This window comes from Muntiacus reevesi, chromosome 3, assembly GCF_963930625.1.
Source record: "Muntiacus reevesi chromosome 3, mMunRee1.1, whole genome shotgun sequence".
Classification (NCBI taxonomy): Eukaryota; Metazoa; Chordata; class Mammalia; order Artiodactyla; family Cervidae; genus Muntiacus; species Muntiacus reevesi.
The window spans coordinates 84,876,021-84,901,196 of NC_089251.1; positions in this window are offsets into that span (position 1 = coordinate 84,876,021).

Here is a 25,176-nt window from a genome sequence, read left to right on the forward strand (position 1 = left end):
GCTAAATTATTAAGGTATAAAATGAATAATGAAGGCCCTCTTAGTGGAAACTAACCTGAATAAAAAGCTGTTCGAGACAGGGAAAGAAAAGTAAGAGTTGGATAATGAGTCATTCCATCACTTATGGGAAAGCAAAGCAATCTTTTTCATAAATTAGTGGATGACGGATATATTCACAGCAGATGAAACACAAAGCAGCGATATTTGGACCTCCTGCACTCTGAGCTTTTAACAAGGGCATCGTTGAGGGCACTGATAGTCTCCCTGCCAGTGTTTTATTGGACGATGGTACTGTTTTGTCTGTCTTCTATAGCCATAAGCCTTACCTCCATTCAGGTGTGTCTTTCAATTTATCTTAACCATGGGAAGGGAAAACATAGGCAGTTCTTAAAACAAATACAAGGATAGCTCATTTGTTACTGTTTTTTCTTGGACCTTAGGTTCACACTCTGTTGTTCCAAGGTTCCTACTTTATTGTTTGTCATTTAGTTGCTAAGTCTTGTCTGACTCTTTGCAACTCCATGGACTGTAGTCAACTAGGCTCCTCTGTCCATGGGATTTCTCAGGCAAGAATACTGGAGTGGCTTCCATTTCCTTCTCCAGGGGATCTTCCCAACCCATGGATCCAACCTGTGTCTCATGTGTCTCCTGCACTGGTAGGCATTGGCAGGTGGGTTCTTTACCACTGAGCCACGGGGAAGCCACCTTCTTATCACCTCTGTGTAAATATGATTTCTAATCTTTACTGTGTATTATCTCCCTTCCTAGGTCTCTGGCTCATGTCCCTTCATTCCTATTATATTAGCTTCCAATTGCTGCTGTAATAAATTACAACTAAAGAACTTTGAAGGAATACGAATGTATGATCTTTCTGTTCTTGAGATCAAGATTCTAAAATGGTTTGGCAAGACTTCACTCTTTCTAAGTGCTAAAGAATCTGTTCACTTGCCTTTACCAGCTTCAAGAGCCTCCCCATATTCATTGGTTTATAATCTTCCATCATTCGGCCCTTGTTTCTATCATCATATACTTTTCCTTCCCTCTGCTTCCATAGTCACATCATTTTCTCTGACTCCGACTTTTCTGATTCCTTGTTATAAGAACTTTATGATTACACTGAGCCCAAGATAATCCGAGATAATCTCCACATCTCAAAATCCTTAATTTAATCTCATCTTTAATGAGACTTTTGCCAGTTAAAGTAACATACTGACATATTCTGAGGATTAAGATATGGACATCTTTTGGAATGATTTTCCAGTCTTCCACATCTACAAACCTTTCGATCTTGTCATTTTGATATATCCTAACCCATGTCTGAGAACTTGCTATTTCACATAGTTCTTATACCTGCATTTCTTTCACTTGATCTCTTGTGTTTCCTGCACTTGAACTTGGTTTACCAGTTTGGACCCTTTCCACTTGCTTTGTTTAAATTGTTGTCTTTAAATCCAATCCTCTTGCCAGAAAAATTTCTTTCTTTCTTGTATTGAACTTCAGGTTGTAGAGTCAATCAGTATATTTAAAAGCCAACCATCCCTCTCATAGATAAAGGCAGAAATTCTTCATCAACTCACAGATTCTGAGGCTGTGGTCCTACCCGACTGTACCCATTTTCAATCCTTATGGAAAGAACATATTCTGCCCTGTGACTTTAACTGTAACTAAATCTAACCCTGGAGCGCATGTGTGTTGTATTCCTAATCCCAGCATCTGTAGCCTGGACCTGCCCCATGGCTGAAAGCCTGTCTGAGATACTTTGAATTGGCATCTTGAACATGTAGAATTTTTCAGGAATTTCTCATTGCTTTTGGTGCAGTGTCAGCCAATCATGCAATGTAAACCAGCCTAACAAAAAGTGAGAGAAGCAGGAAAAAGAAAACCCAAAACAAGCAAGCCAAAGACCTCTGCCCTAAAGTGAAATGTTTTTAGTCTTTCTCACCTTTTTATCCTTACCGATTCTGTGTCTATGCCTACAGAACAACAAGTTCTCAGGCACCAGAGCAAATGCCTCGCAAATACAGAAATGTCTGACAATGCTTTGTTTGCCATTTGTCCCTGTAGATGTCTTGTGATTTCCCATGAGCTTGTGATTAGTAAGTTGACTACCTGGCCATAGATGTGGCTTCAGTTTGCCACACTTTATAAAATCTCTCTAAAGATCTGATGCTCTGATTTACAACACCAATACTTGTCCCAAATGTCCACAAGGAGATTTTTAAACTGTAATTCATGGAGCCACATATGGAAATGGAATTTTCTGCTCAATTGTTTGTAAAACTTGGGGAAGTGTTTCTTCCATGAAAAAAGACATCATTACCCTTTGGAATGATTCATCAAATGGAGGGAAAGAACAGAAAAAAGTCTTGGGTAGTTATAACAATGACATTCATCGTAAAACATCATTTATAAAATCATTTTATAATATGATTTGTATTCATTACACCAAATAAAATGTGTTCTGAAATGTTAAATAACATTATATAAAAGTGTTTGATGTGTTTTTTGTGCTTGTTTTGTATACTTAAGGCTCGTGTCAATTAAAGGGTCTGAGACACAGTCTTCTATCTAGAATTTTCCTTCTCTTTACATAAGTTCCAATGTACATTTTCTCTTCCATTAAGATGAATTTGTTAATTACATCTTTCTATGTAGTCTCTTTTTTTTTTTTTTTTTGTGGTTTCTTTGTTAAGAGAGTTAAGCACAGAAAGAAACCAATGAAAAGAAAGACAGAGGAAAAAATAAAATACAGTGGAAGTATGTAAACAAAGATGAAATTTGGTGTAGATATAAATTTGAGAATGTTGTAACAGTCGTTGGAAAGATGAAGGACATTCAAGTTTACTTGGAGGAGAGAACTGTTTTAAAAATTTGGAGAACTTTATTTAAACATGAGTAACTTTCTGGGTGCTAAATCTAAAATATTTCAAATTCCTATACTTCTGCTATCCTCTCCTGCCAGGTTTCCTGGACTTTGTAGGATTCAAAACCTTCAGATGAAACCTAGATGGTGGAATCTTTTGGAAATATTATTTATATAAAAACATTAATTTTGTTCTACTTTCTAAATTACTATCTTTAATTTTTTGACAAGTATAGCAAATGAAAAATTGGTGATGGAAAAGTTGATTCACTGGTGTTTTATTTTGTTCTGTTTTCTGACTGAAGTAGAAATATAGCTATATTCATATCTCTGGCATTGGTCCACTTTTCAGGGCTTAGGTGTTGATTATTATTTAAATAGATAATGTTATGGGTATTAATTAAGATTTTCATCTTAAAAATTTTTTTCCATGAGGAAGCAGAACACTTCTGACATTATTAAATAGTATATTAATGAGAAATCATGAACAATGGTTTTCTCTCCTGTACTTTTCATCCAATATGTTAGAAATGAAATTGTGATGGTTTGTTGTGTCTCTGCAATAGGGTTCCTCTGTCAACCTCCAGGACAGGCTGTCATCTGGAGCCCAGTCATTTTCTCCATAGGAGCCAGCACTTTCCCACTCATCCGTAGCTTTTTTCTACTCTTTTCTAAAATGTATACATTTTGACAAGAGATTACAGACCTGTGACTTTACAGAGGAGCCATCTGAAATAATTAGCCTTTTCCTTAGAGGAGCTCTCTTGGAAATTTTCTACAGAGGCTACAGAAGGTATAGATGTTATAGATTACTCCCCATTTGGCATTTGTTTCTTTTCTCACTAAAATACCATTAACTCTCCTAATGTTGCCCAAGTCTGATCTTTCATCAGTCAATAGCTTTTGACCACATAGTTTGTGCTTAAATAATTACTTATTGAATTGCTTTCTGAAATTAAGAAGAACCTTTGGTCCATAACACAAGGCACAATAAAAGAACTGAAGACTATTCCAAGAGTGGACTTGGTTTACTATGGTATGATTTTAAAAGTGTCAGTTACATAAACAAATCTGAATTTACTATAATTCACTGATCCAAGGCATCAATCAACAAATACTGCTACAGCACCTACTTTTAGTCCCAGCAATTTATGTTCATTTACATTTTATGTTTCCTGCAATCAACCTTATTTCTTTCCCCCTCAAATAAATATAATGCTTTCTCCAAGTGTAGATATTATCTTTTTCTGATCAACTCTTATTCTACTCATAATTAACCAGTTATGATGATCCCAGTGCCTGTATTATTTGTAATTGAGTTATTGCAGTGTCAAAAGTAGTGCTATCATCCCAAAACAGAATCAAAGACACTCTTCCATAAACTAATGAGTCTTCAATAATGACATCTTTCTGCCTGAGCTGATATGGATATTCATACTGTATGCTTCCATATGTTGATTCAGCAAACATACAATAGGTGCTAAACATCTACCAGATACACTGGGCTTTAGCAGGCATGTGAATGGGAGATTAGAATACATTTGGAGATCTCCTTTTCAACTCCATGAATAATATATTTTAGATATGGAAACTCATTTGCATCAAATGTCATTAGTTATTTTAAAAAATTTCTTCCAGACTAATTCAATAAGGGGCTGTACACTGCAGTGGCTAAGAGTATGGGCCATGAAGTCCTATGGTCAGAGTTCAAATCCCACCCTTGCTAGCTAGGCGACCTTGGACAAATTAGTTAATGTCCCTTTGCCTCAGTTTTCTCATTGATAAAATATATAAGAATTGGGTCATATTAAAGACAGTAACACTTCTGAAACATTACCACAGCTCTTGGCACATGAACTATTTGTTACACATACAAAAATAAAGAGAGTGATAGAACAAAATAAATTCTTGATTCAGTTAGTTTCTTAACTGGTTTCTTTAAACATGTGAAAGTGACTGAGAATAGTATTCTTTTGTGATCCTGTCCTTACATTTTGCAACTTACTACTTTTGCTTATTGAACTTGGGATTCTAATTTAGAAAAAGAATGTGTGCTGAGATGGGAGATCTACATTTTCACTAAGCATGGGAAATCTTAAAGGCATCAAGTTTAACCTCAGTCAGAACTTGAAAGAGATCAGAAGAATCTCTCTTCTGGTGGAAGCACAAACAAATTATTTCAGTCATTTAGTTGAAGCAAGATTATTGTTTCTCAGTTCCTGATTCAGTTTACCGCAGTCTTCTGTGACCTAGTAGAGACTAGAGCATGGGTAAATGTCAAGAGAGTACATGAAATTCACAGTGAATATATAAGGAATTATAGACACTTCGTGGGAGTGTTTCTTGTTTTTCCAATATGAATAAAAATACTCTGTCTCCTTTGGAGCCACCAATGTTGACTCCATCTGAAACCACTTAACAAGAGAGAAGGGTGTGAAATCGACTCTTATGTATTGTATACCTAGGTGCTGTTTCTATTATTACAGAGTTAGTGGTATTTGAGTTTGTTTGAATTATTCTCTTATTGTCAAAGTTCATGCTTATTTGCAATTTTTACCTGGCCTTGTTTGTTTTGTTGTTGTCATAGATAAAATAAGAAAGAAGTGAAAATTTGAATTAATGCATCCATATTTCATGGTTATGAAATATAATTACCTTATTTCTTATGTACATAAGGAAATATGTGGTTTGGGGTGTGTGTGTGTGTGTGTGTATAACAAACTTATGACTCTGTGGATGCTATAAAATTGTTGTCTTTTGGATTGAGTTGGGCAGTGATATTACTAATAGTTTATAACTCAGCCTTCACATGTATTTCTCTTAAACATTAAAGATGCTATACAACTGGCAATTCCAATATCAGATATCTTGGCTGGAAAACTGATTATTTCATTTTAAACTGTGTTTTTCTTTGTTCCATTAACATTCATATAAATAAATCAGCTCATTTATCTCTCAAATTTTTAAATTATAATGTATTTTTCATGATATATCAACTTATCTGTCAGCCTACCCTCACGTAAGAGCACTACTCTGACAAATGATGCTTCCTGTAGCATAGTCTGACTGCTCATAGGCTAAGCGAGCCCCTCTGCTACATTCTGTTAATTACTCTACATTTGTTTTTCCAGGTGATGTGTTGCTGAGCAAACACACCAACAAAATGGAAAACCTCTTTTGCCTACTGAGTTTGAATAAGGATGAATGTGTTTAGAGGTCACAATTCTCTGAGCTAGTTGGGTCTGTGGACTCTGGCCTGAAGAGAAACAAATTTACATTACCTATAAAATGTGGTTTGCCCATGCTTAATTCTATTAAGGCTAGTATCCATAGAGTCTATAAAAATTATTTTAAATGTCAAAATACAAATCACCACTATCCTCATATCATTTTCCTACTTTTCTGATACTACTTTGAATTATCAGCATTTGGCTTGATATTTTAACATGCAACGAAGATAAATTTTGTTGATAAATAAGCAATGTTGGTAAATAAGCAATGATCATCAATACCAGATTAAACAGCTTAAAAATTAAAAACAAATAAACACTGATGTTTCCAGAGGTCCACTGTGAAAGCATTGCTCAAGTTTCCTTTTTTTTAAGTGCCATTCTTCTAAATGGCTTACATTACTTCTCATACAGTAGGTAGGCAAATTAGTCTAAAGGAATCTCTTTTCTAATTTCATTTCCTTCAAGAGGACTTTTTTTCCACCATTTCACCTTCTTGACTTTCCTGTCCTTGTATTGATGGGGTAGTATATTTCTATTACCTTTGCAGTCCTTTTTCATTCCCCTTACAATTGAATTTAATTTAGTCTGCCATTCTAGACATGAAGTGTTGGTCCAACTGAGTTATTTAAGCTCAAAAAAGTACAGGATTTTTATTACACCTATTCAAGCTTTACATGTGACAAGTTTGTCAAAGATGGAAGCCCAGGGTTATTTTTAAAAGAGGAAATGATTCTCTTGTGTTTGTGACTTTGGATAATGCCTAAAAATAGAACTGCTAGCCACCCTTACCCCTGACCCCTATGATCTCCCAGACCATCTCGTAGCTGTTAATCTATGAATTTTACCATACATTTTTCCTTTCATCTTAACCTTACATTAAATGTTTTTCTGCCATATAGATATCTAAGCCACTTAAAAACAAATAGCCTATTAAAATTACATGGTCTAAATGTTATTTCAGTGCAGAGAGCACCGTTTTTACCTCCACATCTGTTACAAACATGATTCACTATCTAAGCAATATATATATCTGCATGGTAAGCATGTGAGAATATGATTACAGCCAAGCAATGTAGGAGGTTCTTTTCCCTATGTCATATGAGAAATCACAGGAGTTCAGACTAAATGAGTGGCAGAGGAAATGTATAAAACACACATGATTAAAGAGACCAAAGCTGTAGAGATCAATAAGATTTGATGACCTATTAGAAGGGGCAAACTAGAGAATAGAGATGTTAAGGAAACAGCTGGGTATTATACCTGTTATACCTGTCTTTTCCTGATATAACCACCATTTGGATGAAGTCTTACCTAGGAGGTAAATAGATCTGATACTCTTGAAATATCTTGCAATGCTGTTAATAAATACTTTCTGTAATCAGTGCTCCAATGTAATTATGGCTTTTGCTTTTACAGTGAAATAATGGGCAAAGAAGAAGAAATGTTTTATATGTTTTAAAATAGTACAGTGTGGATATCTGGGGATTTTAAAGAACCCTGTGTTTGTTAAAAGAAAAGTGTTGCTCAACCTTAAAAATAAGTTGGAACTGAAATCAAGTATAGACATTTTAAAAGTTTACTCTAGCTCTACTCTTGATTATCTCAGAACAATATTATTTATTCTGTTCAATCTACGTAACATAACATAGTTGACAATGTTGGAGATATTTCATAGTTGACGTTGCTGGAATACTTTCTGTCAAAGTTTCAGTGTCTAATTGGAACATGAGAATCTTTAAAAACAGAAAAGTCATTCTTTAAAACAAAAAGGGTTTATATCTTCAAAAGACCTCTTAAAAGAAATTTTGCCAAAGATTATCTTTTTTATGGGTAAGGAGGAAAATTATTTCATCCAAGTGTAAGTAATATGAATAAGAAAATTCAAATTGCAAAAATTTGCTAAGGTTCTTTTATTTAGCTCAATTGCACTCAACTGGCTATAGTGATAAACTTCAAAGTTAGCAGTAGTGGAATCTTCTTCCATGTAACATCAAGCTGATACTGAAGAAAACTGCTGCTATATTTTCTAAGTTATTAACCTTTACAATGAGATATATTTTTATACATAGAAAAGAATTTTCTCCTCTATTTTAGTGTGAACTTAAGTTAGAGATACTAATCAAATAAATAAACTGAAATCAAGCCATACACAGATGTTTTCTTTTGTCCATTCCACATTTGCTTAACTTGAAGCTACATATTGAGAAAATGTAGGAAATGTTTTAAATTCTTTTACTGATTATAATAAAAGTGATTGTATGAGATAAAGGATAAGCTTTTTTCTCAAAAGTGTGCGACGGCCTCAAAATCATTATGTCTGAATTACCTCATTCAAACTCCCTATTCCTTCACTGTGGTTCAAGCCAACTTCTTGACGGAAAGCAATCACAAATGCTTTTATCCATTTGTTTCCCTTCTGCCTTAGAAGATTTTCCTTAGTATTGCATGCCCAGGTTACCCAAATTTCCTCTTTTAATGTTCCCATGAGTTGATCTCCCATAAATGCTTCCACAATTCCTCCCAACACCTTGCTCAGATTTATCATGGTCTGCTTGAGAACTTCTTTCTTCTAATCTATCTGGATACAGAACTCCTGCAGCTAAACTTTATGAGTTCTCTCAGTTTATGCGCTTATCCTGCATAAACCCTCCCTTTGTAAATAATTACTCCAAACTTTGATTTGACAGTTGTTTATCTTATTTGCATTTATCATCCCCTATCACACACAGTAAAATGTATGAGTTTAGATTAAGACAGCTAGAGCATAAAATAAAGTTCTGAGCATGTGACTTGATTCTCTGAAATTCAGTTTTTGCATCTGCATTATAGGAGCAATAATATTTATCCGAGTATTGTGTGAGTCTAACATGAATAACATAAGACACTTTGCTGAATGCCTAATACACTGAAAGAATTGAAAAAGTGTCAACCAGTCTCATGCTCAATAATTTTGTTTTTCTCCTGTTTTTGTGTATCTCCAGGGGTTGTAAAATACGGTGAGATATAGTGAAATAGACATGGGATTTGAAGTTAAACAGATGTGTGTTAGTAATCTGACGTAATTTATTAGCTATGTGACTTTGAGTAAGTGTCTTATCCTCTTTAAGTTTTATAGTGATGATTCAATAACATTATATATATATATAATATGTAGCAGCTAAAATAACATTTTTCTTTATTAAATGTCTACTGAACATGTAAATGAGTGATATCCATTGGCCTTAATAGTGTCAAAATATTTTCAAAGAACCATTCACAAAGGTTTATTTATCATATATCGACAGTAAAATGTACTAGGTATTAGGAAAAATTTCAAATAGGCCTGGTAAGGACCATTATCTTTTTGTGTGGTATACAATATAGTACTGCCTGCCATTAGATTGGTTAAAAATTCTTTGTAATCTTAGCAGGTATCTCTTTCTGCTCAAACCTAAATTATAATTCATATGCATCTGGTATTTCTGGAAAATCGGTGAGTCAAGCCTTCTCCTAATCAATTTCTATAACTCCACCCCCCCCCCCCACATAATTCTTTCAAGCCACCTGAGACAATTATAAGTGTAGCCATAAGAAAAGAAAATGAATGTTTAGAGTAAGATATTAAAACATTGCTCCCTGGGTCGGGAAAATATCCTGGAGGGCATGGCGACCCACTTCAGTGTTCTTGCCAGGAGAATCCCATGGACAGAGAAGCCTGGCGGGCTGCAGTTCATAGGGTCGTGAAGAATCAGTCACAGCTAAAGTGACTTCGTGTACACATATGCTTTCAGTGTCGGCAGCAGAAATGCTTGCAAGGTGGATTCTGAAATAAGCCACAGGGGAAGAGCACCGCTGAAAGTAAGTGGGATGGTTGGAAAGCATCCACGGTTCCAGGCTGTGACAGGGAATAGCACTGGTTGAAGTTTTGAGCCTCAGTGTGGAGATGGTGGGTCTGGATTATGTAAGAGATGATGATTTTGACAAACTCAATCATATAATCTGTAATTTTCCCCCCACTGCAAGGTTGTGTGTTAGTAAAAAGAAAATATTATTTGGGTCTTACATATTAGTATTAATAATAACTTAACTATAACAATCAAAACAAGAATAGTTCATTTTAATATTTATCAGATTAAATGTGCATTTCTTTTTAGTAACTTTTTATTTTTGACTGCACAGCATATGAGATCCTAGTTTCCGATTGACCCTTTGCCCTCTTCTTTGGAAGCTCAAAGTCTCAACCACTGAACCACCAGGAAAGTCCTTTTTTCTTTTTTTTAGTAACTATTTTTAAAATGTGCATTTCTAAAGTCACGTTCTCATCACTTACTAACTTCTCAAAGGGTAATATTTCAATAAATTTTATGAAGTCAACAGAATATGCATTATAAGCATATAAACATTAATTGCATTAATAAATTTCTAATGTATCTTTAAGTATATGACCCCTCCAAAACTTCTCATTATTTTTTCAAAATCATGTAGTGATAAAATTACCCATAAATAAAAAGTGATACAGTATATATGAATGTACAAGGTGCTATCTTGAAACTAGCTTATAAAAATTAATGGTTAATAAAGCTTGTTTTCAGTTCATAAAATGCATTTATTTAACTTACTCTAAAATATCTGACAATTAGAAGCATACTATTATTGTACTGGAATAAAATTCAATTAAATCACAAAGCTACATTCCTTCCTTCAGAAATTTTCAGAGAAACAAGGAATACCTCTTGAATAGAGATCGTGTCTGGATATTCTGTGGAATTCTGGTGAGAATATAATGAAGGTGAAGAATTAATTGGAAAAACAAGCTGCAACACTGTAAAGTTATTTCTAAAAACAGATATGATGATTGACACATGCCCATGAACTTTTTGAATGAAAGTAGATGGAAATTTTTTGCCACTTGACATTAAAATTCCAACGGCAAGTACCTGTGGCTGTATCCCAAGCTGAGTAATTCTATTTCATCCATAGCATAAACATTTGATGATTTTATGCTTCTCAGTATGTCCTGCTTTCACAATTTCACCCAGGACTACATTAAAAAAATTCTAATACTAAAATGGCAAAATCAGAGAAAGTCAGAAAAAAAGGCAATCAATTAAAATTGAAACAAAGTAGACACATGGAGAGAGAGGTTTCAATACACAAATAAATAAGCCTTCACCTTTAATGACCTTTGAATTCTATATAAAAACAGTCTACACATATTTAAGAGAAAAACTCTAGTATGAGCTTCAAGCTCAGTGATTGCTAGGCATTACTTGCAAAAATGTAGTGAAAAGGAGAGGGGGAAAAAATCTGCTGCTATGATGAGTGATGGGCAGGCCTATGACCAAGAGTTATTTTCTCTCTTTTCATAAAATCTTCCAGTTGAACTCAATGTGACAAAAAATATCTGGGTCCAGGTTATTCTGGGATCACTTTGGTTTCCTAAGTTTGATATTGGCTAGTAGGCATGAAGCTTAATAACTCCCAAAGTCCTTTAGACACCTTGCTAATTTAGCATTAAAAGAAAGTGTGGCCAAATTGTTTTTAATTGCTTAATCAAGTTTGCCATGCTACTTTGTTTTAATATACAGTGTTAAAAAAAAAACAATGTAGAATTAAGAGTTAAGATTAAGAAACATGATTCAGAAAAATAAATTTCAAAAGGAGTATACCAATTAAAGTGAAGAAATAATCCATGATCTTCAACTGTTGAATACATATTCAATTAAAAGAAAGAGGTCAACAGCTGCTATTTTGCACAAGCTGTTAAACTTCTGTACAGCACAGCCTGCTGGAGAAACAAGTCCTGTGATCCTAGCTGCATGAGTAAGGTTGTGGGCAGGTGCATAAGCTAGCTGGGAATCACAGTCTGCAAGTTGGGCACAAATTGTTAAGGAGCAAATTCTGCCTCTAAGAGATGTTCTGTACTGCCCATTAATACTCTTTTTTTGGAAAGCTCAGTGAGCAAGGGAAAGATAGGCCACTGGATCTCACTGTATTACTCTATGTGCATTACATATTCTGGAATAACTAGGATGAGAGAAGGATGCAATTTGTGATATTTCTCCCCTTTGCCCTCATTCTTGTGGGTCCTTGCAGTAAACCTCCCTTGGAGAAGATAATCTGTGTATCCCTAGAAACATCAAAGTACTTGATCTTTTATGAGAGACAGACAGAGGAATATAAGCATCTAGATTCTGAAATTGTTAAAGTATGAGAGACCATTGCCAAATCAGGCTGAATTCAGAGTAAAATTTTTTAAAAAGTTAAGTTTTAGTAACAATGTATTTTAGTATTGAAGAGAAATTTGAATTTTACAGAGCACCATATGCAGCTTTTATCATATTTTTGATCCCCAAAGTAGCTTCTAACCCCAGTTCAGTTCAGTTCAGTTCCTCAGTCATGTCCAACTCTTTGCGACCCCATGGACTGCAGCATGCCAGGCCTCCCTGTTCATGACCAGCTCCCGGAGCTTACTAAAACTCATGTCCATTGGGTCGGTGATGCCATATAACCATCTCATCCTCTGTTGTCCCCTTCTCTTCTTGCCTTCAATCTTTCCCAGCATCAAGGTCTTTTCAAATGAGTCAATTTTTTGCACCAAATGGCCAAAGTATTGGAGTTTCAGCTTCAACATCAGTCCTTCCAAGGAATATTCAGGACTGATATCCTTTAGGATGGAGTGGTTGGATCTCCTTGCAAACCAAGGGACTCTCAAGAGTCTTCAACACCACAGTTCAAAAGCATAGATTTTTTTCAGCATTCAGCTTTCTTTATAGTCCAACTCTCACATCCATACATGACTACTGGAAAAACCATAGCCTTGACTAGACAGACCTTTGTTGGCAAAGTAATGTCTCTGCTTTTTAATATGCTGTCTATGTTGGTCATAACTTTTCTTCCAAGGAGTAGGTGTCTTTTTATTTCATAGCTGCAGCCACCATCTGCAGTGATTTTGGAGCCCCAAAAAATAGTCTGCCGCTGTTTCCACTGTTTCCCCATCTATTTGCCATGAAGTGATGGGACCGGATGTCAAAAGTCCCATTTTGATCCCTAAAGTACTTTGATCCCCAAAGTAGCCCCAAATAGAGGAATAGCCATTACACTTTTACAGATGAAGAAACTTTAGTGAATAGAAATTAAAGGATTTTTTCCTACTTTATTAACAAGGATCAGCAGTTAGGATTGGAACAGAAATGTTCTGAATCTGTTTAATAATTCCAGTCATGTGTACCTGTGTTTACACACACCTTGGCATACTACGTAATCTGCTTTGAAATGGATCTCTTCAAGTGTTGCCATCCAATTGAATGTCTATTCATAAGTGATCTGCCATGAAAATGGACATTGCTGTGTAAGTGATAGGAGTTAGAAACCTTGGTGAAGTTGTGTGTAAAGAGATTTTTAATTTTAATTTTTAAATCAAATTAGAAAGGTTATTATGGAACAAATGAAATTCCATTTGACTGGCAGACTTTTGATTTAAAAGAAGAACTGAATATTTTGTAAAGCAAAGTGAATAGTAGTGTACTTAGGAAAACTGATGCAATCAAACCACATCTATACATGAGTTGAATTTAATCCCATGACTCTTCTTTTTTTTTTTTTTATTTTATTAGTTGGAGGCTAATTACTTCACAACATTTCAGTGGATTTTGTCATACATTGACATGAATCAGCCATAGAGTTTCACTTGTTCCCCATCCTGATCCCCCCTCCCACCTCCCTCTCCACCCGACTCCTCTTGGTCCTCCCAGTGCACCAGGCCCGAGCACTTGTCTCATGCATCTCACCCGGGCTAGTGATCTGTTTCACCATAGATAATATACATGCTGTTCTTTCAAAACATCCCACCTGCAACTTCTCCCACAGAGTTCAAAAGTCTGTTCGGTACCTCTGTGTCTCTTTTTCTGTTTTGCATATAGGGTTATTGTTACCATCTTTTTAAATTCCATTTATATGTGTTAGTATGCTGTAATGTTCTTTAACTTTCTGGCTTACTTCACTCTGTATAATGGGCTCCAGTTTCACCCATCTCATTAGAACTGATTCAAATGAATTCTTTTTAATGGCTGAGTAATATTCCATGGTGTATATGTACCACAGCTTCCTTATCCATTCATCTGCTGATGGGCATCTAGGCTGCTTCCATGTCCTGGCTATTATAAACAGTGATGCGATGAACATTGGGGTGCATGTGTCTCTTTCAGTTCTGGTTTCCTCAGTGTGTATGCCCAGAAGTGGGATTGCTGGGTCATATGGCAGTTCTATTTCCAGGTTTTAAGAAATCTCCACACTGTTTTCCATAGTGGCTGTACTAGTTTGCATTCCCACCAACAGTGTAAGAGGGTTCCCTTTTCTCCACACCCTCTCCAGCATTTATTGCTTGTGGACTTTTGGATAGCAGCCATCCTGACTGGCGTGTAATGGTACCTCATTGTCATTTTGATTTGCATTTCTCTAATAATGAGTGATGTTGAGCATCTTTTCATGTGTTTGTTAGCCATCTGTATGTCTTCTTTGGAGAAATGTCTGTTTAGTTCTTTGGCCCATTTTTTGATTGGGTCATTTATTTTTCTGGAATTGAAACTTCCAGAAGTTTCAGGAGTTGCTTGTATATTTTTGAGATTAATCCTTTGTCTGTTTCTTCATTTGCTATTATTTTCTCCCAATTTGAGGGCTGTCTTTTCACCTTACTTATAGTTTCCTTTGTAGTGCAGAAGCTTTTAAGTTTCATTAGGTCCCATTTGCTTATTTTTGCTTTTATTTCCAATATTCTGGGAGGTGGGTCATAGAGGATCTTGCTGAGATTTATGTCGGAGAGTGTTTTGCCTATGTTCTTCTCTAGGAGTTTTATAGTTTCTGGTCTTACTTTTAGATCTTTAATCCATTTTGAGTTTATTTTTGTGTATGGTGTTGAAAGTGTTCTAGTTTCATTCTTTTACAAGTGGTTGACCAGTTTTCCCAGCACCACTTGTTAAAGAGGTTGTCTTTTTTCCATTGTATATCCTTGCCTCCTTTGTCAAAGATAAGGTGTCCATAGGTGCGTGGATTTATCTCTGGGCTTTCTATTCTGTTCCAATGATCTATATTTCTGTGTTTGTGACAGTACCATACTGTCTTGATGACTGTGGCTTTGTAGTAGAGTCTGAAGTCAGGCAGGTTGATTCCTCCAGTTCCATTCTTCTTTCTCAAGATTACTTTGGCTATTCGAGGTTTTTTGTATTTCCATACAAATTGTGAAATTATTTGTTCTAGTTCTGTGAAAAATACTGTTGGTAGCTTGATAGGGATTTCATTGAATCTATAGATCGCTTTGGGTAGAATAGCCATTTTGACAATATTGATTCTTCCAATCCATGAACACGGTTTATTTCTCCATCTGTTTGTGTCCTCTTTGATTTCTTTCATCAGTGTTTTATAGTTTTCTATGTACATGTCTTTTGTTTCTTTAGGTAGATATACTCCTAAGTATTTTATTCTTTTTGTTGCAATGGTGAATGGTATTGTTTCCTTAATTTCTCTTTCTGTTTTTTTATTGTTAGTATATAGGAATGCAAGGGATTTCTGTGTGTTAATTTTATATCCTGCAACTTTACTATGTTCATTGATTAGCTCTAGTAATTTTCTGGAAGAGTCTTTAGGGTTTTCTATGTAGAGGATCATGTCATCTGCAAACAGCGAGAGTTTCACTTCTTCTTTTCCTATCTGGCTTCCTTTTACTTCTTTTTCTGCTCTGATTGCTGTGGCCAAAACTTCCAACACCATGTTGAATAGCAGTGGTGAGAGTGGGCACCCTTGTCTTGTTCCTGATTTCAGGAGAAATGCTTTCAATTTTTCACCATTGAGGGTGATGCTTGCTGTGGGTTTGTCATATATGGCTTTTATTATGTTGAGGTATGTTCCTTCTATTCCTGCTTTCTGGAGAGTTTTAATCATAAATGAGTGTTGAATTTTGTCAAAGGCTTTCTCTGCATCTATTGAGATAATCATATGGTTTTTATCTTTCAATTTGTTAATGTGGTGTATCAAATTGATTGATTTGTGGATGTTAAAGAATCCTTGCATTCCTGGGATAAAGCCCATTTGGTCATGGTGTATAATTTTTTTAATATGTTGTTGGATTCTGTTTGCTAGAATTTTGTTAAGGATTTTTGCATCTATGTTCATCAGTGATATTGGCCTGTAGTTTTCTTTTTTTGTGGCATCTTTGTCTGGTTTTGGAATTAGGGTGATGGTGGCCTCATAGAATGAGTTTGGAAGTTTACCTTCATCTGCAATTTTCTGGGAGAGTTTGAGTAAGATAGATGTTAGCTCTTCTCTAAATTTTTGGTAGAATTCAGCTGTGAAGCCATCTGGTCCTGGGCTTTTGTTTGCTGGAAGATTTTTGATTACAGTTTCAATTTCCTTGCTTGTGATGGGTCTGTTAAGATCTTCTATTTCTTCCTGGTTCAGTTTTGGAAAGTTATACTTTTCTAAGAATTTGTCTATTTCATCCAAGTTGTCCATTTTATTGGCATAGAGCTGCTGGTAGTAGTCTCTTATGATCCTTTGTATTTCAGTGTTGCATGACTCTTCTTTTGATGCAAGAGTAAGGAGAAGAATAGCAGTGGCTAACACTAGTAGTGCTTATCCTATCAGACACTGTCCTAAATACTTTATGTATACTAAATTCTTTCAACCTCATAACAGCCTTACTTCATGGCTAATAGATGAGAAAATAATGGAAATAGTGACAGATTTTTATTTTCTCGGGCTCCAAAATCACTGCTAATGGTGACTGTAGCCATGATATTAAAAGACGTTTGCTTCTTGGAAGTAAAGCTATGACAATCCTAGACAGCGTGTTAAAAAGCAGAGACGTCACTTCTCTGACAAAGTTCTGTTTGTAGTCAAAGCTATGGTTTTTCCTGTACAGGTGTGAGATTTGGACATAAAGAAGGCTGAGTGCCAAAGAATTGATAATGCTGAACACGTGGTGATGGAGAAGACTTTTGAGAAACCCTTGAATTGCAAGGAGATCAAGTGAGTGAATGTATCCTAATGGAAATCAACCCTGAATATTCATTGGCAGGACTGATGCTGAAGTCGAAGCTCCAATTCTTTGGCTACATGATGTAAAGAGCCAACTCATTGAAAAAGGTCCTGATGCTGGGAAAGATTGAGGGCAGGAAGAGAAGGGAGTGACAGAGGATGAGATGATTGGATGGCATCATTGGCTCAGTGGGCATGAGTTTGAGCAAACTCTGAAAGATACTGAAGAACAGGGAAGCCTGGAGTCCCACAGTCCATGGGGTTGTAAAGAGTTGGACACAACTGAGTAACTGAACAACAACAATAGCTTAGAGAAAAGGAACAATTATCATCCCCAATTATCTTCATGAGAACACTGATCTCATCTCATCTCTATGAAACTGAGACATGGGAAATAAATAATTTGTTAGCGGTTGCATAGTGGGTAAGTAGCAGAGCTGGGTTTTGCCTCTGCAAGCTAGCTGCAGATTGAATGTAATTCAAGAAGAAAGTGATCAGTCTTTCATAAAAGTAGGATTAGGTAATAGAGAAGAAGCACAAGGAACTCCGAAGTCACACAGAGTCAGTTGGATTTCTATCTCTGTCACTGCCCTGCTGTGTTACTCTGAGCAAGAGGTTTACCCATCTCTGTCACAGTTCATTTACCTGTAAAATGGAGATGTTAGGGAAACCCTTTTCATAGGATCATTAGGAAGTTCAATGTTTCTTGGCATATTAGGTAATGAATAAATGAAAATTGTAAAAGAGCAGAAATCCCACCTAAAAATAATTTATTCAAAAACCTTAATTTAAAAGAAAAATGAGGAAGCTGAAGCCCAAAGGGGTTAATGATCAAGTTTATATCATGTTCTCAGTGGCCAAGTCAAAAGTAGAAGCCATGTCTTTCAACTCTATGTTTAGGGTCCTTTGAACCACAAAGGAGTAAATAAAGGATTTTATCTATCAATTTGTTTCAATTCAATTTTTCAAGTTCAATATTGACATATTTTTGATCCACACTGGCTAAGATAAGAAGATGTTTGATATTTTAGGGTTTGCAAAATGACATTTTCTTTTTCCTCAGTCAACATCATGAAAAATCACTATATGCAACAGGATAACAAACACTTTGTCCAAGCTGTGGGTGCCAGGTCAGATTCTAACACCAAGACCTAGCACAAGGGTGAAGCAAGTTCTGGATTTTTACAGAATACCTTTTTTTTTTTTTTTTTTTTAAATCATGGATGAACTGTAAAGTAAAGTACATATTTGTTATCAAGTCTCATGGATCATTAAATAGATACAAAGAATCATGGTGATGTAATTTAATTTACAAAGTTACACATCATGCCTGAAAACAAATCAATTCTCTTATGCTACTATGCTGTTTTGTTTTTTCCCTACTGTGGTTTTCCACAATTAAAGAGATTTAAACTTCCCTGGTGACTCAGAGATTAAAGCATGTGCCTCCAATGCAGGAGACACGGGTTTGATCCCTGTCTTGGGAAGATCCCCTGGAGAAGGAAATGGCAACCAACTCCAGTATTCTTACCTGGAGAATCCCATGGACGGAGGAGCCTGGTAGGCTACAGTCCACGGGTTCGCAAGGAGTTGGACATGACTGAGTGACTCCACTTTCAAAGCACTGTATGAGCTAGCAGAGAAGGCTGGGATGGGAAATTTATAGTACGATTGTGACCAGATCTCATATTTGAGCAAGCAATCAATACAATCCAAAATGTGGTCTAATGATTACAATCCCTCTTGACAAATAATTTATCATTGGAAAAGCAATAGCTTTATAATAATGTGACAAATATTATTTCCAAATTTCAATGTCAGCAGTAAAGTCTGAGGTCCTCTATTTATATTCTAATCTTTCACTAGGTCCTACACTATCAATTTACCAAGTTTCGTGTTAACCTTGGAGATTTAAAGGACACTTTTTGGAGTAAATCATCTGTTTGTCCTTCAGAACAGTGAGTTCAAGTTAAATGCAGACTCATGGGAAAACCTGCTTTAAAACAGAGTCAGTGCTTTATAATTTTACATTTTATAAAATATCACTTTTTAAAATAAAATTTTGTTTTTTCTATTTCTGTCATATTTTTAAGATAGCTTGGCATCAGCATCACTGATGAATTTGAAATTTTATATATACATATGTATGCCACTGCTGCTGCTGCTGCTAAGTCACTTCAGTCGTGGCCGACTCTGTGTGACCCTATAGATGGTAGCCCACCAGGCTCCCCTGTCCCTGGGATTCTCCAGGCAAGAATACTACTATATATATATTTATATTGCGGTCCTGTGTGCTTTTTCTAATTTTTATATAAAATTTTTATATATATATAATATGAATTGGGCTTTCTTTGTGGTTCAGTCAATGGCAAAGATACTGCCTGCCAATGCATGAGACCTAAGAAATGTGGATTCAATCCCTGGGTTGGGAAGAGGCCCTAGATAAGGGCATGGCAACCCACTCCAGTATTCTTGCCTGGAGAATCCCATGGACAGAGGAGCCTAGTGGGCTGCAGTCCATAGTGTTGCAAAGAGTCAGACATGACTTAGTGACCAAAGCAAACAAAACATGCATTAGTTAAATAAATACAAGTGATAGAATAATGGGTAAAGAATCCACTTGACTTAGATTGAGTTTTGAGTACCTACTAACTTAAAAATAAAGCAATAATCAGCTACAGAATCTATTATAAACTCAGTTTTCTTTCCTTGAAAATTCACTTTGTATTTTCTGACCATAGCTTGATTTAGTGTCACTGTATGATTCCAAGGAAGAAGTTAATTTTCTGAAGTTATAAATGAAAGAATCAATTTTTCAGTAGATTAGCTAATTTAAATTTCACGTGATTCAGTGAGCCAGAAAAGATTAAAGGACCTTTTTGTTAATATAGCTTTGGTTCAACTGATAACAAGACCTGTATTAAAGCATTTTTTTTATAAATGATAAACTTCTACAGTATTTGTGTTTGAGACTGTATCTTATCCTATAGACAGAGGGGTAATTTTTTTTTTCTTTCAAATAAGCTTCATATAACATTCCCTTGTGAGTAAGAACAGAGGACATGAAACACATTTTAATGTTTTTATCACTGAATTAAACTTTTCTTACTAAATTTATGTTTGAGGCTGGGAAGCATGGTTGAATGAGCCTAAAATAAAAAAGAAAGAAAGAAATGAGTCATCAAAAATTGTGATTTCCAACTAATTAACTATAATCCTTGGTCTATTTATGACAAGTGAAGGGAAAAAAATCTGCTACTGAAGAAAAGAAAGTTGTTTTGGATATTGTTTGGTTTCTATGTAGTTTTGAACCTCAAAAAGCAAAACTGACGCTATTGGTTGAATTAATTGAATAATTGCTGGCATGTGACATTTGTGTGACCTAGGTATAGAACAAAGGAATATATTAAACTTGAAAAAATAATCCAATTGATTTCTGTTTGTTTGTCCAGATACTTCAAGCAAGTTCTAATGGTGATAGTATTTAAAATCTATACTGAATTGTGTAGAAGTCTTAAATTTAATTAGAGACAAATTCCAGTAACTTAAAATGAGTGAACAACTTAGAGTTCCAGTGTACACGCTACTTTTTATTGCTATCTTGGTACGAAGCTCATCTGCCTATATTTTAATGGAAGGTTTTTGGTGCCTTTTGTTTTTAACTTTTCCCATATATGTATTTCTTTATAGTTTGTTGGAATGATTGGCAATAATTTCTCCTATCATGGTAACCAAATGATGGGAAAAGATAGATAAATGAAGTATATGAAGACTAATAAACAAAAAGCTAGAATATATCACATTGTCAGTTAAAGATCAATTGTAAAATGTGATGCAGAGAAATAGAGTACAGAGAATCAATACCAGAAAGACATTACATCAATATTTGAAAACTGGTTGGAATGTCTTATAGAATCTGCAATTTAATATACAGCAGAGAAACCTGAATAATTAAGGACTCAAATATCTCTTCCTTGACTGAACACAGGATGTTAACAAAGAGGGTCATGATGACATGTGATAGGAAGGGATAGTACTTTTCTGGAAGTCCAAAGTATACTACTTTACCATTTTATGTGGACATGGAAAATTCTAGTTTGGAGTGGATGTGGAAGTGAGAGCACATATGAGACGTGACAAATGGCAAAACGACCATTTGCTCTCCTTCTCCTTCATTTTTCCAGCCATCTTCTCCTTCTTTCCTTTCAGTTTCTGTGGGTTATATGTTCAGTTTCATGTCATTATGTAATCAGGTTACCTTACACAAAACTGATAGACCCAATAGAGGGTATCTGACCCAATCTTTACCTTAAAATAATAATTATTTTTTCAAGGATTAGTTGACACAAAATTTTAGAAGACTCAAGGCAGTCTCTTGGGTATCTGAAGCTGGAAAAATATATGATCTATAAAGTCCCTAGCTTTCAGAAACCATGTGGAGAAAGTTGGTCTGTATGTAGAGCAAAAGGAGTAATGCAAATATGCATGATAGAAAACCCTTCACTCCCTGACAGCAGTTCTTTTGGCCAAAGGAGCATGTAAAGCTCTGCTCCAAGAGACTAGAAGTCACACCCATTCCCCTGTGTGCATGAGTGGTAAGTCACTTCAGTCACGTCTGACTCTGTGCAGCCCTATGGACTGTAGTCCACCAGGCCCCTCTGTACGTGGAATTCTCCAGTTCCTCTAGTAGTATCCAAAATTATCAGTGATATAAAGCTTGATGAATCATCCTCCCTTCTATTAAGTCAGCAGAGGTACATCTGAATGTAGTAGCAGTGTTAGTCGCTCAGTCGTGTCTGACTCTTGAAACCCCGTCACCTATAGCCTGCCAGGCTTCTCTGCCCATAGAATTATCCAACCAAGAATACTGGACTGGGTAGCCATTCCTTTCTCCAGGGGATCTTCCCAACTCAGGGATTGCATCTAGGTCGCCTGCATTGCAGGCAAAATTTTACAGTCTGAGCCACCAGGGAAGCCACATCTGAAATCAAAATCATGTGAACAAATTCAGGATGATTTAATATATAAGAATAAATGTAGAAGGTCTCAGGGGTCCTTCATTTTTCTTTAAGGCAATATTGATATAATTGAAATTAGAGTCAGCAGGAAGCTAGTGCTGATTTGGGGTTAAAAGCATCATCCCATACTAGGTAATTGATGGGTGTTAGGTCAACTTATGGTCCTGCAGTATTTTACTGGTTGAAAGTGCTGTAGATGAAAGAAATACAGGAAAACTTAGTTACAAATTGTACTTCATATAATTCATAGATAAAATTGTCACAAGGAAACTTTAAAGTTCCCTGGCTATTCCTAATTTAGTGTTCAAAAGCACTTAGAGGTTATATTGACAATTGAAGGAAAGAATAGGAGGAACCCAATGTTTGGTAGCAGTTTCATAATAAATTTTACTGTCTACTTTATATTTCAGTTAAATTAGCATGACAATATTATAAAGAATGAACAATTGGATGACTTTTCTTGGATGGAAATCTGGGAGAAAATATTGATAGGAAGAAAAGAAACATCTTTTCAGATGGTTCCACCACCACATACAGAATGTCCTAAAATCCCACTATATTTGAGAAAGAAAAAAGTTAGAAAAAAGTATTTCCTAACATTAAATTTCTTTCTTTCTTAATTTAGGTTTTCATAAGTAATACAGATAAAAACTGTTCCAAATCTAACTACTTAACTTTAAAAATGCTTACCTAAAGCTCTGTCATAGTTACCTAATTAATGAAAAAGGTTTATTTTCAATGGGTAGATATCAGAATAACTGACTTCAAATTTGCACGTAAAGAAAATGATAGTAAAAGATTTGAATTCTTGGTAGGCTTAGCATTTAAAGTAATAATAACTCTTTATGTAAGAAAAAGAAAAAAATCTTTTTATACATTTGAGTATTTTTTTGTAAAATACCCAAGGTGCCATTGACTGAGGAAAGTCTATCATGCATCAAGTGTTTTCTCTATTTTATTTTACATACATTGTTTAATCCCCACAAACTTAGAAAGTACTATAATTCCAATTTACAGAACAAAAAAAGGAAAATATGAAGTTAAGAAAATACTGGCTTTACAAAGCAGTTTTTCAACAAGCATTTTTTGAGTGCTTGCTGTAAATACACTATCTGGTGGGTGCTATTAGGGCTTCCCTGATGGCTCACTGGTAAATAACCCACTTGCCAATGCAGGAGACACGAGACATGTTTGATCCCTGGGTCAGGAAGATCCCCTGGAGGAGAGCATGACAACCCACTCCAGAATTCTTGCCTGGAGAATCCCATGGACAGAGGAGAGCCTGGTGGGCTGCAGTGCATGGGGTCATAAGAGTTGGACACAACTGAAGTGACTTAGCATGCACAAATGGATTAAATGACAAGGAATATGGCCACCAAGTTGCACAGCATGTAGAGCTGGGAAGAATTGAACCGGGTTGTCTATAAGTTGACATCCTTGCTCTTTTATGTAATTTTACACCACTCTCCCTCTACTTACTACTCCTTCCCCCACCCCACCACCAAAAAAAACTAAAACTCAAAGTGCCTCGTGGAGTAACCGAAACCAGACCTAATTCTAAAGAGAGTTTTCCATTTCCAGAGTTTCTACAACAGCAGTGGGATTCCTTGGTTTTGAGAGAACAAAAGGTCAGCAGTAAGGCTAATGAATTGAAAGTCTCCTGTCTCCTTAGATGAGTAGTGTGCAATGGGACTTCTGATAGATGAGAACAAATAGAAGGCATTAAATCATTTGTTCCCTGAGCACACTTTCCAAAATACCTTTCTCATAAGTTCTTAACCTGGTGTTTGCAATTCAAAAGGCATCATGATCTTGTAGACCTTTTCCAATTACAGATCTCATTTTCAGTCCCTGAATCATAAAAACCTCCCTTTTTATTTCCTGAATGATTCTCCTACATCTCCAAACCCTCTGCAAGGTGCCATGTCATCTAAAATGCTATTTTCTTTCTGAAGTAATTTTCTTTGAGATCTCCTGTTAATTTTCTTCCCTTAGCCTGAATTCCATTTATTAAAAGTGTTCCAACAGTGGAAAAGATTTTCTGAAATATCCTGAAGAGGATCATTTTCATATAGATAAAATGGCTAAAGGAAAGGAAAATAGAAGCCTAGTTCAGTTGCCTTTTGATTAGACTGGCATGTTCTACTTAGTTGTAATCTATTTAACTGCTTGCAATGTTTATATAAATCCAAACATGATAAAATGAGACTAGAATATGGACAATTCTGTTTTGAACAGAACGCTCCATCCAGAAATGTCTTCAGTATGGGTTGTACCATGAGTGTTAAAGTAAAGGAAAACATGCACTAGCATTCATTTCTTGAAAACTCAGTGGGTGTCAGTGTCCTGTTTGCATGTTACCTTTAAAAAATCCTAGGTGAAAAATTTTATTATTATTCCTGTTTATTATTATAATAATAAATTATTTATTATCCCTGTTTCATAAGTGTGGAAAATGGGATGAAAGGGAAGTAGTTAATTTGCCAAATTTTCATAGCTAGGAAGTGATACAATTAATATTTCAGTTCAATATCTCAGTCGTGTCCGACTCTTTGCAACCCCATGAAGGGCAGCACACAGGCCTCCCTGTCCATTACCAACACCGGGAGCCCACCCAAACCCATGTCCATCGAGCTGGCGATGCCATCCAACCATCTCATCCTCTGTCTTCCCCTTCTCCTCCTGCCTTCAATCTTTCCCAGCATCAGGGTTTCTCAAATGAGTCAGCTCTTTGCATCTGATGGCCAAAGTATTGGGGTTTCAGCTTCAGCATCAGTCCCTCCAATGAATACCCAGGACTGATCTCCTTTAGATGGACTGGTTGGATCTCCTTGCACTCCAAGGGACTCTCAAGGGTCTTCTCCAACACCACAGTTCAAAAGCATCAATCATTTGGCACTCAGCTTTCTTTATAGTCCAACTCTCACATCTATACATGACCACTGAAAAAACCATAGCCTTGACTAGATGGACCTTTGTTGGCAAAGTAATGTCTCTGTTTTTTAACATGCTGTCTAGGTTGGTTATAACTTGCCTTCCAAGGAGTAAGTGT